Below are 16,917 nucleotides of genomic sequence, written 5' to 3'. Positions count from 1 at the left end.
AGAAAATAAGGGTAAAACACAGAATATCCACCCAGAAAATAAATGCTAGGAAAGGAAAGGAACAGGAAGAAAGAACCATATTGAGACTCACTCTTCCCAGGGGATGAGGCAGAGAAAATGGTCTTTTTGTATCTCTTCATATGGTACAATATTTTAGATTTATCTCTGACAGAGCCATATAAAAACCTAAGTCTGCAGTGTCGCAGCTCCAAGCAGCATTTAACTCATTAAAAATCTGCCAAGCAGTTTATGACAAATAAAGGTACCAAACTATTTCTAATCCAAATGCTTTTTAACTCAACAAAATCATAGACTGGCACAAAAGCAGGATGGGCTAATCCTACATATACTATACCTTTGGGTCCTCAGCCACCTTTCTTGAAGAAATGTGTGCCTTAATGTTTCTCTACAGACACGGGAGCTCATCAAACATACTTTGTCTCTTAAATAAAACTAGGGACTGTTAAAGAAAGAAGCACTCATATAGTTGGAGACTTCATGCCATCCCAGCCATACTTACTCATTCACTTTCCTAAGGCTTCCAAAACTACTTTTCTGTCTGATAATATTGTATGCTGTTTTCAAAAAGATGTCTTTAAAAACTTAAATAGTACTGGTTTTTACTACCCATAGAAAATGACTCTGGCTATAACGTCCACCTCTAAGTTCCTAACACACTGACATCAGATAATACTTAATTCTCTTCTAGATCCTGTTCTTGATGAAACAGTGTACTGTCTAATAAAGTCCAGGCTATAGCAACTCTAGGCAGTGATCCACCTCTACTTAAGTGGAACTATTTATTGGTCATATTGTATCCTATTCCATATCATCAGTCAAAAAAATTAAGAAACACTGAAGGTTTCCCAATGCAGGACAGGAAAGCTTTAAAACTGGATTGTGCTCCTCTTTCTGAAGATAATTAAGGTGCAGAAAATATTGCAAACCCCCCTACTTTCTTGCAGAGGAATTAAGCTGGGTAGATAACCAGACACTCTTTCACAATACATGCATTGGTGGATTTTAGTGTTTGAGGTGGAACTGCAATTTCTAAAGAACAGGTAGGATATGGCAGTTCCCAGGGTTTGCTATTCTCCACACAGTGCCCTGGTAATGTGAGCTTACCCATGACATAAAAGGATGTAACTACTGCAGCAGGAATTTCGTGAGTACGAAGCGCAGTGAGTCTGTGCTCCCAATGCACAATATTCCCTGACTCTCTACTTACAAGAAGACATGAATAAAGATCCTTTGGTATGAAAGCTCAAAGTACCCTGTGGTAGAATTAGCTTTTCATCATTTTGTAACTGTTGAAAAAAAAGAGTAGCAAAGCCGTGGTTAAACAACTCAGGGAAGAGAACTTAATTTCTATTTTTTTTTCTAATCTGCTAGAAGATTTGTCTCCTGTGTTCATTTGCACATAATCATAGAATCACAGAATGGTTTGGGTTGGAAGGGACCTTAAAGGTGATCTAATTCCAACTCCCCTGCCATGGGCAGGGACACCTTCCACCAGACCAGGCTGCTCAAAGCCCCGTCCAACCTGGCCTTGAACACTGCCAGGGAGGGGGCAGCCACAGCTTCTCTGGGCAGCCTGTTCCAGTTGTCTCACCACCCTCATGGTAAAGAATTTCTTCCTTATATCTAATCTGAATCTACCCTCTTTCAGTTTAAAACTGTTGCCCCTCATCCTATCACTATACTCCCTGATGAAGAGTCTCTCCCCATCTTTCCTTTGGGCCCCCTTTAAGTACTGGAAGGCTGCAATAAGATCTCCCCAGAGCCTTCTCTTCTCCAGGCTGAACAATCCCAACTCTCTCAGCCCATCCTCATAGGGGAGGTGCTCCAGTCCTTCATCATCTTCATGGTCCTCCTCTGGACCTGCTCCAACAGGTCCACATCTTTCTTACACTGGGGGCCCTACATCTGGACACAACACTCCAGATGGGGTCTCATAAGAGCGGAGTAGAGGGGGACAATCACCTCCCTCAAAGTGCTGGCCACACTGCTCTTGATGCAGTCCAGGATACAGTTGGCTTTCTGGGCTGTGAGTGCACATTGCTGGCTCATAGTCAGTTTTCTATCCACCAAGTCCTTCTCTGCAGGGCTGCTCTCAATCCGCTCATCACCCAGCCTGGATTTGTGCTTGGGATTGCCCTGACCCATGTGCAGGACCTTGCACTTGGCCTTGTTGAACTTCATGAGGTTTGCACAGGCCCACCTCTCAAGCCTGTCCAGGTCTCTCTGGACGCCATCCCTTCCCTGCAGCATGTTGACCACACCACACAGCTTGGTGTTGGCAAACTCACTGAGGGTGCACTCAATCCCACCGTCCATGTCTCCAACAAAGACGCTAAACGGCACTGGTCCCAATATCGACCCCTGAGGATCACCAGTTATCACTGCTCTCCACTGGGACGTCAAACCATTGACTGCAACTCTGCATGCGACCATCTGGTCAGTTGAGTGGTCCATCCATCAAATCTACATCTGTCCAATTTAGAGACAAGGATGTTGTGCGGGACAGTATCAAATGCTTCACACAAGTCCAGGTAAATGTCTTAAGTTGCTTTTTCTTTATCCACCAAGGCTGTAACCTTAAGTAACAGTAATAATTCTCACTACTGTAGATCCTTCCATCTCAAGAGCTCAGAAGACCTTTTCAGACATGAATATGTTGCATGTCACACAACTCCTGTGGTTCTGAGAAGTCTAGATATCCCTTAGTATGTCGGCAACAGGCAAACAATATGCCTTCCTCAAGACTACACAGTGAGTTTGGATAGATCTATGCCTCAGTCACAAGATAGTTTTTCTTCTATTCTCAAGTATTTTAAGGATTAAATCTATAAGTCTGGGTGACAGTAATGGTTCAAATATTATGCTTTTATTGAAAAGATCTTTTAATAAAGTAAAAATTGTCCATTTTTAGGTGTCCAAAACTAAATAATCACTTTTCATGTTCTACCCCTGCCCTTTTCAGAAGTAAAATAAAAAAAAATTAGAAAAAAAAAAAAAAAAAGGAAAAGAAAAAGGGAGTTTACAACACAAAATCATTAAAAAAAAAAAGCTAAAGAAGTCCTACATTTGCTACCACAGCTTTTAAAGAATGTAATGAGTGTTACATTGGTATTTTTAATTTTTTAATAATGATTTTTGAGCAGTATTTGACTAACTCATTTGCTCAACTCAAGGGCATTATCAATAGTAGATGATTCTAATCCTGTGCCAGTTTTACATGTTCTTGAAGAATCAGACCCTTAGATATCAAACAAAGCTGAAAGGTTCATGATTATTAAGCTGATATTTAAAGCCTTTATTGTATGTTGCATTTGTACTGGAAAGGTTAAACTGATCATATTTTCTGAAGATCTATGCAATTTTCCTTTTTTTTTTTACAAAAAGCAATTATCTGAGGTTAGTGAAAATCACAAGAGCTTGGGAATGGGAGAAGATAAAATTGAAAAAGTAAAACCCTTGTTGCTGTGACACATTTTTAAGAGGCTTTCTCATACTCACATGATGGGAAGAACACAGGATGTTCAGAATCCAAAGAGGGAGAACTTCTTAGCAGGTATATTGAGGACAGCAGAGACATATTGTCTGAATAATTCTGGTGAAACTATTTGTGTTTCAGACTCACAAAGAAAACAAATGAAAAAGGACAGTAGTTTCTCAATTCTGTTTTATTCTTGTCTCAAAAGAGAGAATACCAAGACTGTGATTGTACCTATTTTGATTCACATGGTGTCTATCACTGAGGTAGCTGGACCCTGTGGAAGAACAACAAAATAGAGTAGAGAAAGAAACACACTTGCTGAGGAGGCAGATGAAAAGACAAAAAAATATCTGTCTCATTTATTTACTTAGAGCTATAAAAACTTCCAGAAGCACCTCTCTGTTCTGAATCCCATCTCATGAATTAAAATACCCAGTAATATGCAATATAAAAAGGACAGCTCATCACAGTTCAGCACATAAATATTCAACAGTTATCAGGAGGAAAAATAAGCTGAAGGCTGTTCATCTCTCAATCCAGTCTTCCCTAAAAGCCTGGAGAAAAGACAGATTTTGAAGGTTAAAAAGACAGACTAAAAGAATCTCAGAAAATGGTGGTAACAACGCCAAAGTCAAAGATACCACATAGAGTGAAGCATTCAGAAGACCTTGCCCAGCATGGTACCTAGGCATATGCTTAGTGGTGAATGAGAGGATGATCATATGGAGTATTCAGAGTCATTCATATAAGTGCCTTAGGTGTTGCTCCTGAATGCATGCTTGGTCACAGTGAGGAACTTGAATTTAAGGTATGCTGCTCTTCTCTTGGTCAGCTCTCAGTGCAAGGGAGAAAGGAACACCTAATGAGGATGAGACAGATTTTTATCCTGTGTGTGCTACACAGTCTCTTTGATATAGGAGAAGGTGCCTGAAAATTTAAATGCCAAGAACTTCCTACTCTGAAAGCAAGAATTGTTACCTTCTGATCCCAAGTCATCATTGCTGAGAAAAAAAATCATTTATAATTGTGTTGGTACTTTCTGCAATCCATTTCAGTAGTAATTCTGACTAACCAAAATGTGAGTTATTCTAGTTTATCGACATAAATGTAACAGTCACCGGTTCTGATGATATCTGATGATTATTTTTCTCTACAAATGCTTGCTGCTAGTGGACAAACAGGAGAAATATATATTAGAAGGCAGTACCAGGTCAGCCAGATATCTTACTAAGCAGCCCATCTTTGAGATCAGCTAACCTTAGATGCTTCTGAGGAAGAGTTATAACTTTAATAATGTGAATTGTATAGAAAAAAATATTAATTCCACAATATATTTTTCAGTTTGGCTTGGATTCCAAGGTCTGACAATTATGTTTCTATCTCAATGAAATTATGGTGGTTTCTATTCATTACCCATACGTATATCTCAACCTTTTGGAAATCCTGCTAAATAACAAGAGGAAATAATATCCAGTTCACTGTAGCTCAGTATTATTAGTTTTGGCCGTTTCTAGGCAATGTTATCACCTCTGGGTGGAGGTGAACACTGATCCTGATTTTCTTCACTGCTCTGAGCAGTTGTGACCTGGCTGTCCCACTGAGCAAGAGAAAAATTTAGAGTGCAAACACAGCAGTCATCAGCATGGCTGATAATTTTTGCCTTTGCCCCTATAGTTTTTGGTTTGAGTGCACAATTAGTTGGCTTCTCACTCCACTGAAGTTCAAACAAATATTTCATGTTGTTATTTTGCTAAACATCATGAAAATGCACAGGTTTCTTCTCCATGGCAGGTAATCCAAACAGATGAGAACAATAGCATGAAGGTACTTTGTACCTACTTTAACAAGAGTGGTTACCTTCCACTGACTTTTTTGATTAATATTGTCAAATCAGCGGAGAGGCACTCGTTTTAGAGTTAGCATAAGCTAGAAGAATATCATGCTCTGTGGCATCATATCTGCCAAAGTCACAGGAGGAGGTATTCTCTATTGGTATAGGAGTCAAAGTCTGAGCCATGTGAGTATTATCCTCAGGGAGGGAAGGCATTGGTATTAACATTTCTTCATGATTTATCTTTGAAGATAAGGATTAGCTTTCTACTAACATTAGAATTTACTTCATCCAGGGTTTAATGAAGAAGTTCCTGAAAGAGTGCAATGAAGCTGTGCTCACAAGAGCTGTGCCACTGCTGAAACATCACCTTCTCAAATTCTGTCTGTTCCTTGCAGCACTGCCCAAGTCTTAGTGTTTGAAAGATCAGAGCAGCTTTTTACCAACACAAATTTACCTGTTCAGTTTCTGCCATAAGAAAACTCCAGTAAAGTCTATACTACTCATGGCTGGCATAATCCCAATGGTTAATTTGTCCCAGTCTCTTTAAGATTGTATTCCCTCTGTTTAATTGCACTTGCACTCAAATATCTGTGGAAATTATTTCATCAATCCACTTTTATATCTCATGCTATTTAAGAAAATAAAGTAGGTCAATGGTCAGATAAATTTGAGCAAAAAATTAGATTTTTTTTTTTTTTCCCCCCTTTCCTTTTCAGTTTCTTTTTGGAACTGAATGTTACCAATCCTTGGAAGAATGCCAAAATTCAATATTGTGCTGATGGGAACATGAATAATGTATAAAGAGACACTTCAAACAGTGTATAAAATCTGAGGCATAAAATGTCTAACAAGACTAAACCAAAGGCTTTGTAAAAGTTACAACAGAACCAATTGGTCAAGTACTCTTAAGGCTGTCCCATCCCATTCAAATACAGATGTCAAAAACTGACAGGTCAAGATTTCTTTGCTAGAAAATTGGTATGACCCCAGTAAATCAGAGGATGACATTAAAGACTTTAGAGACAGAAAAAGTATACATTAATAAAGATCACACATACAAAGATATTTCAAAGTGAGATAGATAGATAGATATATATATATATATATACATAATTATTTATTTATTTTCCCCCCCCTCAAAAAAAAAATCCATGTTGTGTTTTGAGTCCCAAAAGCAAGAGGACATAAAATGACGGTAAAACTCCTGGGTAAAGCTAGTTATTTCCTCCAAAGCTCTTTTTTTTTCGTTGTTTTTTTTTTCCTTAATATGTTGAGTACCAGATGTACACTTAACACTGTAAAGAGAACAGAGGCTGTTCCTTCTCTTTAGCTCCTTACTCCCTTCTGCAGACAAACATGAAAATGAAAATGCTACACCCCCAGAGTTATGGATGAATGGATGTATATTTTATGTGAAGTCTTTCAATATGATATGTTTTAAATCTGTTCAACCATCTATATATGAATCGGTAAGGGAGAATCTACGTCTAAAATTCAGGACCCAGTTTAGAGAAATAATAAAGATATCCCCAATAATATTTCTTTCTTTTTTCCCTTTTTTTTTTTTTTTTTTTTTCACATAGAGGGTGGAAATTCTCCAAATACAAAAATTTATCTTATTGATATTCTTCAGGAAAAATTATAGACTATCTAGTTCATGAAACACATTGGTGACATTCACACTTTGCCCTTTGGACTAAATATGCCAGGATTACAGCTTTAATTCAAACTTTCTGAGACAAGGTTGTGCATTGTTCCCTGTAAATTAGAGCCCTGGTGTGAGACAAACAGTCAGAGAGGAACATGGCGACTGTGAATGTAAAATTGAGCCTGCCTCCTCCAGAGCTCAGACTCACTCCCACAGAAGATTATGAGGAAAAAAAAAAAAAAAAAAAGAAAGAAAAAAGGAGGGACTCCAAAACCCCAATAATGCTCCTATTGTAAAGCAATGATGTTTGTCGCTCTCACACTATGTATACACACACACACACACACACACACCGATCAGCACAGGTGAGTTAATTTAAGGACAGACCAAACTTATCATTACATAGTCTAGTAGTAACTTACTAGCCAGATAAAGGGAAAACCAAAGAAAAATCTGCTTCATTGGAATGTCTGAAGCACTTTATTTCCTGGGGCTATCTTTGCTATGGCACAACATATTGCAGCATCTCTGTCTGAAGGCTGTGCCCAAAGGCAGAGTGTAGCCCTAAATGCAAGTGATATTATAAATATCATGGCCCTTCACAAGATATCACTCAGAGGAAACAGACAGAAGAAAAATTCAGTAATGTAAAAATGTGAGTTGCAGAACATGTTCTGATGATGGAGGAAGGCAACAAATTAGGAACCTACGTAGTAATAACTGTGAGCAAGACTGAACATCCTCAAATGATTGTATCATCATATTCACAGAGCTGTCATCAAGGGTCAGGAGCTGTTTCCTTTATAAACAGTGTCACTCACTATTTCACTATTCAGCTGTTTTCAGTCATTGTAGGCTGAAACTTGGCATTCACATAATCAGCTCAAATGCAAATCTGTCTCTAAAAATGACTTAAATGGGTTAGGCCAAATTTAGTACTGAAGCAGTAAAAATAATGATTTAGGTATGGTTACATATTGGCTGACAATAGTAATATCACTGCTAACCAAATGAAAATTCAAAAGTTTTAAAATATAGCAGCCAAAAAGTGCAGAAGACTGACAAAACCCTCCACATCTCAATGCATATTAATAAAAAAAAAAAAAGAAAAAGAAGCACAAGTTTGTTCCTTCCCCCACACAGTAAAAATAAGCCTACCAATTACATCAGAATTGACATCAAACTACCATTTTCCTCATGTAAAGCAATGGCCAAAGCCCACAGGATTATGGCATAAGTGAAGCTGTAAGAGACCTCTGGAGGACATCCAGTCCAGCCTCACCTGAAGCAGACCCTATGTTAAGTCCAGTCAAGGACCTCCGCTCAAGAGAGTGTATTATATACAAATTCAGATATTATTCAGTTGACAAAACTGAGCCTAAAGCAAGAGAACAAGTGAAGACCAGCCTTTGAGCATTCTTGCTTTTGACATTGAGGAGGTCCACTCAAACAAAATAGGCTCTAAGCTCCCAGTGTTTCAGAATCTGGTTTTTATAGCAACTTAGCCTGCTGCTGGTTTCCAAAACATCCAAACTTTGGGCCTAAGCATTCTCTCATTTACGCCAAGGTAAATTTATATTTGATACCGTGCAACTGTGAGTGCAACTAAAGTATGTGAGAGTTGAATCAAATGCAGTTGTTTCCTTTTCCTTTCAGCTCAATCTCAGTTAACTGCACCTTTCTCATATGTGCTTTTGAAAAGTGTTTATGCAGGGTGACAAAAGAAAGCCATTGTCAAGATTTCTTGTAAGATCCTCACCTCTCTTCCACCCTTGTTTTCAATTCCTTTCTGGCTGAAAATAACAAGCTTGTGAAAATATTTACCACATCAGGAATTGCATTTGATTCAGATCTTCACAGAGATCTTAATCTTAGAACAATCAATTACAGTAAATCAAACTTCACGAGTTTAAAAACTGTTCTTTTAACTGCAAGTGCCCACTTCCATGGCTCTTTCTCACCACTTCTTCAAGCACTTTGTAAAACCATGGAAAGAAAAAATAGGGTGGGTTTTTTTTCCATTATTACAGAAAGTACTGAATATACAGAGTTCATGAATCACCTCACCACACAGCCACTGGATTCCCATGAAATAGGAAAGAAGATTCCCAAGATAGGAAAGAAGAAAAAAATGGCATCATTTTCAAAAAAATATAAGTGGAAACAGCTAACATGTATGAGCAGACCCCATGCATCTTTGAATATGAAGATTTGATTCTCGAGAGTTAGAGAGCCTGCGACAAATGACCACTTTGATTAATTGCTCATTTTCAGCCAAGCACAAAATTTGAGTCATAATTTGTTACAAAGGAATAGGCCCACTGAATACTTACTCAGCCGCGAAAGGACTGGGTTTGTCATCACTCGAGACAACAGCCAAACAGAATAATATAAATGGATTGAAAGGCAAATAGATTTTCAGACTGGCAGATCGTCCTTTCACCAGTATCCTCCACATACATCAGCTCCTGTCATATCTTGATATATTGATAGCAGAGTCATTGTTGTCCACATTTGTTAGTTTCCACAAGTAAGATTCTAACTAAATAGTGTCAATAAGAGTTGTTAGGATTTAAAAAGTCTTGCCTTTGGTGTTAACCTTTTATTCAAGCTCTGATCTGAGTGTTTATGCCATGCATTGTTTTTCAAAAACTAAATGATATTTAGCTCTGTTGTGGGTGACATAATTTTGGCTCACCCATGCTTTTAGGAGATGGTTCCACCAAATGTTTGCAATAATATCATGTATTAATTTCTCTGTTGTGTTTAAAGTGTGTCTATTCAAGCAAATAGCCACAGCAAGGCAAAAGTTGGAAGGATAATTTCAGAGCTGAGCCAGTAATTACCTTCCAGTCCCTTCTGAAGATGAATGAGTTTTGCACAGTTCTGTTGATACAAACAAACTACAGAAAATAGTTAGGGTAAATATCAAGCTCCTGATTGTAGATGGTCCAAATTCCGTAACAAAATCTCACGTTATTACATCTTCATGAAGGTACTACATTTGCTTAAAGTCTCTATATCACTTTTTAAGTTTTCCTTTCCTCATAACAAAAAGTCCTCTATTTGAATAATCAAACAGACCCTTCTCTGACCCCAAGATATTATGGTGGAAAGCATATTTGAAAGAAGGAAACTAGCACTTTGGCCTTATTTCCAGACCATTTTCCATCTGGCATTAATCCTAAGGTTTTGGTGTAGGCTTGCATTCATTTCAGGGTCACATTCTCAACGTTTATTCAGACTGTATCCCTTGGCTTTGGCCATTCATTTTCTGTTTCTCTGTGGCACCTTCTATTTCTTCTGCTTGTCCCACACAAACAAATATGCACAAAACCACTAAACAATACTCAGAAAAACCTTCTTGATTTAAATGGTTATGGGTGCTTATTTTTAGGGTGAAGGCTGCAAACAACTGTTTTGGTCAGTTTTTCAAAAGAAACTTGACTCTTATGTTTATCAGCAATGTAGGGAGAAGTTACATTTTCTTCAACAGAAGCTAGCTAAACAGCTAAGTGCTTTGCAGATACAAATTATGCTTTAAAAATGTGTGAGCATTTGCCCAATGGAAGCTTTAGCCACTTTTCAAACTGATCACTTTAATCCATTTTTAAATCTCAGTCTTTCTCTTTGTCTAGTGGTAGACAACGGGCCTGTTGAGCATTTCGTATATCCATGCTTTAAGAAAGCATCCAGAGTTGGACTAGCTGATCTTTAAAGGCCCCTTCCAATCTAAACCATCAATCTAAACCATTCTATGATTCTTTGAAGCCAAACTATATAATGACAAAAAGTACAGCGTTATTAGATCTTGATTAAACACTTAAGAGAAAAGTATTGCAGAAAATATAGACATTGTCTCTGGTTTTCAAGGCACTGTTTTAAGGAAGCATTTTTATATTTCTCATGAAAGATTAAACAAAATTTTCCCTTATCTCTAGTTTTTCCTAGTTGGTTTACTAGACAAATACCAACTATGTCTTACAAAGTGGTGTAGAACATCTGTACAGCAGCTTTCTATTGGCTTTGTATCTCTATTTATTAACATTTTTTGTAGTTTGTGTGGTTGAGAAATTGCTGCAAACTAGGTTGCAAGTCCAGCCAGGCTTCTGCTTCATGTCTGCAGTTCTTTTCACGTCAAATACATATGATGTGTTGGACATTTGTCTCTGAGTGGGAGCTAACAGCAACAACTCTAGACAAGTGTGAGAGTGGAATTAGAAATTGCCAGTTGCATGATATCCTCATTATATCTCTATATGAAAATCTTCATGGCTGATACTCTGAAATGAGTAGATTGGCTATGGAAGAACAAGCTAGAAATTGGTTGCTTCCCATGTCACGAACTGTCTGCAACTTCACTGACAACACTCTAACAAGAAGCGTTGCCCATGTTAACATGAACTTTACCTCCACATGATGCTGGCAGAAGGTTTCAGATGACTGCAGCATACCAGGATCACACGATACTGTGGGTCTCATAACACTATGGATTACCCTGAGCTTTCTGCAGATGGATGTGGCCTGCCAGTATCAAGGGAGAGAAAGATTTTATGCAATCCACAGGGTTGGTTAGATGGGAGCCATAATTTTCAGCTGGAACTTCTAGAAAATTGGCCTCAAATTTTCCACTCTATTGGGAGATTATAGCCTAAAGAGAGGCTTGTTTTATCTACTATTCATTAATATGGTAATAGTCCCCTTAGAATAACCTCAGTTCAGTTTGCTTCATATTTAAATTTTGTTCATCTCAGGTATGAGTTTAGAGTTGTGTGTAGATTGACATACAACATTTTAAGCTGTCCTCTAGGTAAAATAAATTAAAAAAGCAGATGTTACAAGAAGTAAAACTAATAGCGTACAGATTTTGAGATTCACTTGTCTGAAACGCAAAGGCCACCTTCTGTTAGATCAATTTTATCATTTATTGAGACTAGTATTGCTGAAGATTTACACAAGTATGACTAGGAACAAAATCCATTCCCTGATTTTTCATATCAGTTAGTAAAAAGTAGATAAAAAGAAATTTCTTATTTATTCCACTGGTTCCCCGATCACCTTTCTGTAAATGCCAAGCATCCCATTTGTTTTTTCACTAACTATAAAATATCTGCACAAAGCTCTGGAGGATAGAAATCCTTCACAGTATCTTGTCACCACAGAGTTTAATACCCTCTGATGTGTTTTCCTTGCTCAGATAATATTTTTGCATCCCCTTAGGCTCAAATAACACACAGGAAAGATATTTTTCTATACTTCCACAGATAAAGAATCCGAATCGGCTTAATCTGCTTGAAACATAGCTATGTTTAATCAACTAGCATATTCCCATTTCCAGAATCCATCAGAAAGTCTATCCAAAACAGACTTGCTCCATTATTCTATATTAGAGTTAAATGGGGCTCCACATAGACCCCAAATTAGAGTATCGGTCTCTTTCATGACTCTTCAGTTTCCTCGGACAATTCCTCTGCATCTTTGCATTAGTGACTCACAGGCCTATGTATGAGACAGGGTAAGTCTGAATCCAAATCAGCTGCACAAGAATTTTGAGGATGGGAGAGAGATAGTTCTTCAGTGAATGCAATAAATTCTCCAAAATCATTGTATTAGGCAATAATTGGTTAAAAAAAAAATTTCTTTAACAAGTTTAGGCAAGCATGTCCTTTTGACAATTTCAAGACAAACTTTTATTGCAAAATTTAATATCAATATTCTGGCAAAAAAAGTAATTAATACTTGTTTGAGATGTTTGTTTAGTTGTTTTCAGATTGTTGATTCTTTACCTTTTTAATGTTTGGAGAAGAAGGGAAAACAAGACAGCGCAGTTTTACTCTAAGGTTTCTTCAGGCTATTACAAGACAGACAATACTGAACTCAGCAGATCAGTTTTCTACTTGATCCCCTATGGCAAGTCTGATATTCTTATTAAGACTTTCCCAACCATTACTACTGAGAAACTCTTTAAAAACTGAAAATGGAAGAAAAACAGCCTCTCCGCTATGTTATATTTAAGACATAGAAGCATCAGCCACAGAGGGACCAGAAAGGCAGTCAGGGTTTTACCTCTATATCCAGAATGAGGAAGAGGGACATACAGAGACAAAATACTTGCTGCAATCCAGCATGGCCCTCCATGCTATAGGGTACCTCTAGGGAAGGTGAAGCTGTGGGAGCCTCAGGAACCAGCCTGACTTTAGGATACAAGTAATGGTACTCAGATGGAGACCCTGTCACCACGAAGTCCCAAGTGATGAGTTTTCCTTTAAATAAAGTAACAGATTCTTTCTTTTTCAAGATGCAGTTAACTGAAGTTGACGTTGTCTACATTCATGCTGAGAAAGGGCGTACATAGAGTCATGCAAATACCAAAGTTTAAAGTTAAGGCAATTAAAACTTAAGCTCACATTCAGCAGTCTTTGTGTATAGATCCATTACATGATGTTTAGTCATCCAGAGTTCATGGTCAGCATGTTCTCCTGCCTTTCAGATGAGGAGAGTGTGGCTTGTCTCCTGATTGATAAGTCCTGTAATACTCTCTTCAGCTGGTCACACCTGATCTTTCACGATTGTTTTTTTCTTTTTTACTTCCTCAGTTAGCCAGAATACTGTGAACATCTCAGAACCGCTGCAGGCATTTGAGTCCCCAATATGTTGCTTATGCCAGTCAAGAAAGAATAACACTGCCTGCACCTTTATTGTTAAAATGAACCTTATGCACCTTCTTTTTGCTGGTTTATAGTTAGCAACTAACTCTGGCAACACATTAGCAGCATGTACCTAATGATGGAATGAAGACTCTGAGTGGATGAATAACTGGCATAATGTGATGTATGCCAGAACGGGAGTAGGTGTCCATAGGCCACACCTAACATTTGGTATTGCCCCTAACTCAGTTCAGAATAATCTTGCGAATAAGGATACGCCTAGTGATCTTACACACATGGTTATCTACGACCCCCTCCATGGCTTTCCCAACCTCAGGCATATGACCTGCTGAGCAACAGCAGATTAGGATAGCAGGGTTTCAGAATGCAGTCAAAGCACTTTGCGCTGTTAGTGAAGCATCTCTCGTTTTGGTATCTGTGCTGAAAGGCTGGAGCAAGCTCATCACACAATGTCAAGAACATGACTTTCCACACCCAAATGTTTTGCTTCTTGTTATTTAAGTCACCACGACAATGTGATCCTGCCGCTCAGGAGTTATTTGCTGTTCTCAAAAATGTCATTCAATGAAATGCAACAACCTGCCAGTCCTCTGAAGCACTTGTCCTATCCATCCACCTCCCTCAAAAATTCTTGTCTACACTTCAGCACACACATCAGTCGAATTTCTAATCAGAAATAATTTCAATTTCTGAATACACAGGGAAGCCAATCTACAAGACAGATGCAGAATTCCCTCAAGGATCCATAAGTAAAAAGAAATGCACGAAGATATTGAAGCGTGTACATAGCTAGAGACTGTGACGTAGAAAGCATTATGAGATGCAGAATAGAAATCTGAGGAACCTGGCCCAGAGATCTGGTACTTTGCTGAACTCTCATGATGCTATGCAAAAATGCTCCAGAGGGAGTCACGTAAATATCATAGTACAGGTAAGCACAGGGAAAAGTCTGCAATGTGAAAATCAGCAACATCAAAATCTGGAGTTCAGATTTATGCTATAATCAATAGGAGGAAACAGGTAATTGCAGAAAACCAATCCTCTCAAACTGCCGCTCCTACAGAAGACCAGATCTGTCATGCTCTAGAAGTGATGTAGGCATGTTATAGCCTTCCAAAGTTAGGTGAGACAAATTCCACCCACTTGTGATGCATATGTTATATTTGAGACAGGAACTGACACAGACTTTTGTGGTGAGGACACCTAGGAACAGCAAAAGTAACCAAGACTGTAAGTGCGTGCTCTGACTGTGGTTGAGTCCTCATCAAAAGCTGTGAGAGAGAGTCACTTGTTTAGACATGGCCTGATTTATACCTGCAGGTATTACTTAGAAATATCTGTTTAATATTTTCTTAAGCTCTGATTGGTTATTTTAAAGTTAAATAAACAGTCCTTAATGCATCTGTGATCCTCATACTCCTGGCTATGCATGAGTAATAAGCATTCACTGAAAAAAGAATGCATAATAAATGGAGGAGTTGAGGCTTTTTAACCAGCATACATGACAAGCTTCATTTCACACTCAAAATATTCAAACAAGCAAAGAGAAAAGAGCATGAAAAGTCCCTGCCCATCCTTCTGTTCAATATCCCAATCTACTCATACTTAAATTTCAGGAAAACGAAAAATTATTCCAGGTTCTGTGTTTTTGAGTGCTTCAAGGCACAATTACCTTCTCTGCACCATTAATATCTATAAACAAAACTCAGCAAAATAACTCTCTAAAAATAACTAAAGACATAAACACAGACTGAAAATCAGGTATGTTCTGCATCACAAGATAAGGCATGCATTTTCCTCCTGCCTGGAATATCTGTGTTTTTCAGGAGCACCCAAGCCTGTAGAGGCTCCCAAAACTCTTACTTTGCTACACGAACAGTAGAGCTAGTGCTTGACATTTGGGTCCAAAGCCTGGTTGCTTTACTCACATACATAATCCCACAGCACCTGCAGGCCAAATTTTCCTTTCAGTCTGTCTGGTGAAACTCTATAGCAAGCTAATTGACTTTTGTTCAGATATATAGATTAACTAGGTCATAACCTACCCCAGTGGGAGTGTTGAAAAGATCAGAGCAAGCAACATCCTTACAACCTGCACAATTAAAAGGCTTCTTTTAAATTTAAGGAAAGAGAGTTATTTGGTAATGAAAGCAAAAAGAACAGCAAGTACATGTGATGTTGCTAATTTTTTTCGTTTATTCTGTTCTCTCATGGTAATGTTTCCTATAGTAAAGAAAATAATACTCCTATTGGCTTTCTGCTGTGAATATTCCCTGGCTTTGGCAAAACGAGGATATTTCCTGTAGACCTCCTTCATTTTGTAAACTCAGCTCGCTTGTATCAATGCAGAAAAGGAATTTAGCAAGTTGGACTTTATTTGAATTATATAATTTGATACCTTTAAACTTTCAAAACTAATTGAGAATGTTTAGTGCAATACCAGGCATTTGGCTAACATAACCGAATGTTGCAACAGGAACATTCAAAATCAAAGCAGAGGTACAATATGTGTCATGAATATCAAAAGAATAATGATCAAGTCCTCCATGTAAAGTGTCACGAAATATATTTAATAAACAATGGCCTACAATCTCAGTCCCTAAGTGTCATTTAACTGCAGAGTTCAAGTCCCTAGTTCTGAATAGGCTTTTTTTTCTGACTACTTTTAGGACTTAGCAGCTACTGATCCCTGTTAAATCACTATTCTACAACTTTAGGGCAAAGTTCACTGTTTTAACATTAAGTTATGAAAATATCCTTTGCTACCTTTGTTAGAATAATTTAAAACACGATTTAAGTGTGGCTGTACAGAAAATATGTAAGCATACGGACGCTGACTTGGGTCCAGAGCACGGCAGAGCCCAAAGAAATCTACATTTCACTTATGTGCTATCCTAAGCCTGGGAAGGGTTTAGCTCCTCTCAGCCAAGAAATCCACAGGCTGTTCACACCTATGCTGGTTAGTAACAGTACCTAGCACTTTTAAGATGTGCTCTCGAATTTCACCCCTTCCCTCCAGAGAAGCTGTGGAAGAGCTGGCAGAAACAAGATGACTCTCTTCTGGCAATCCAAGGGTTCCTCTGTCAGAGTCTTAATACATTTTCTGGGTTCCTTTATTTTCCCAAGATGTACCATTAAATCTTGGGCAAATTTGACCTTCAGTTTTGAGCAGATCTTGTATCACTCTGAAAGTGATAGCAATGAAGAAAGGAGCTATAAGGACCTTCACAGTTCATGAGGGTTGTGACAAATTGTGTTAACAGTCCAT

Source organism: Athene noctua, chromosome 2 (genome assembly GCF_965140245.1).
Source record: "Athene noctua chromosome 2, bAthNoc1.hap1.1, whole genome shotgun sequence".
NCBI classification, from domain to species: Eukaryota; Metazoa; Chordata; class Aves; order Strigiformes; family Strigidae; genus Athene; species Athene noctua.
Note: the sequence above shows the minus strand (reverse complement) of the source record.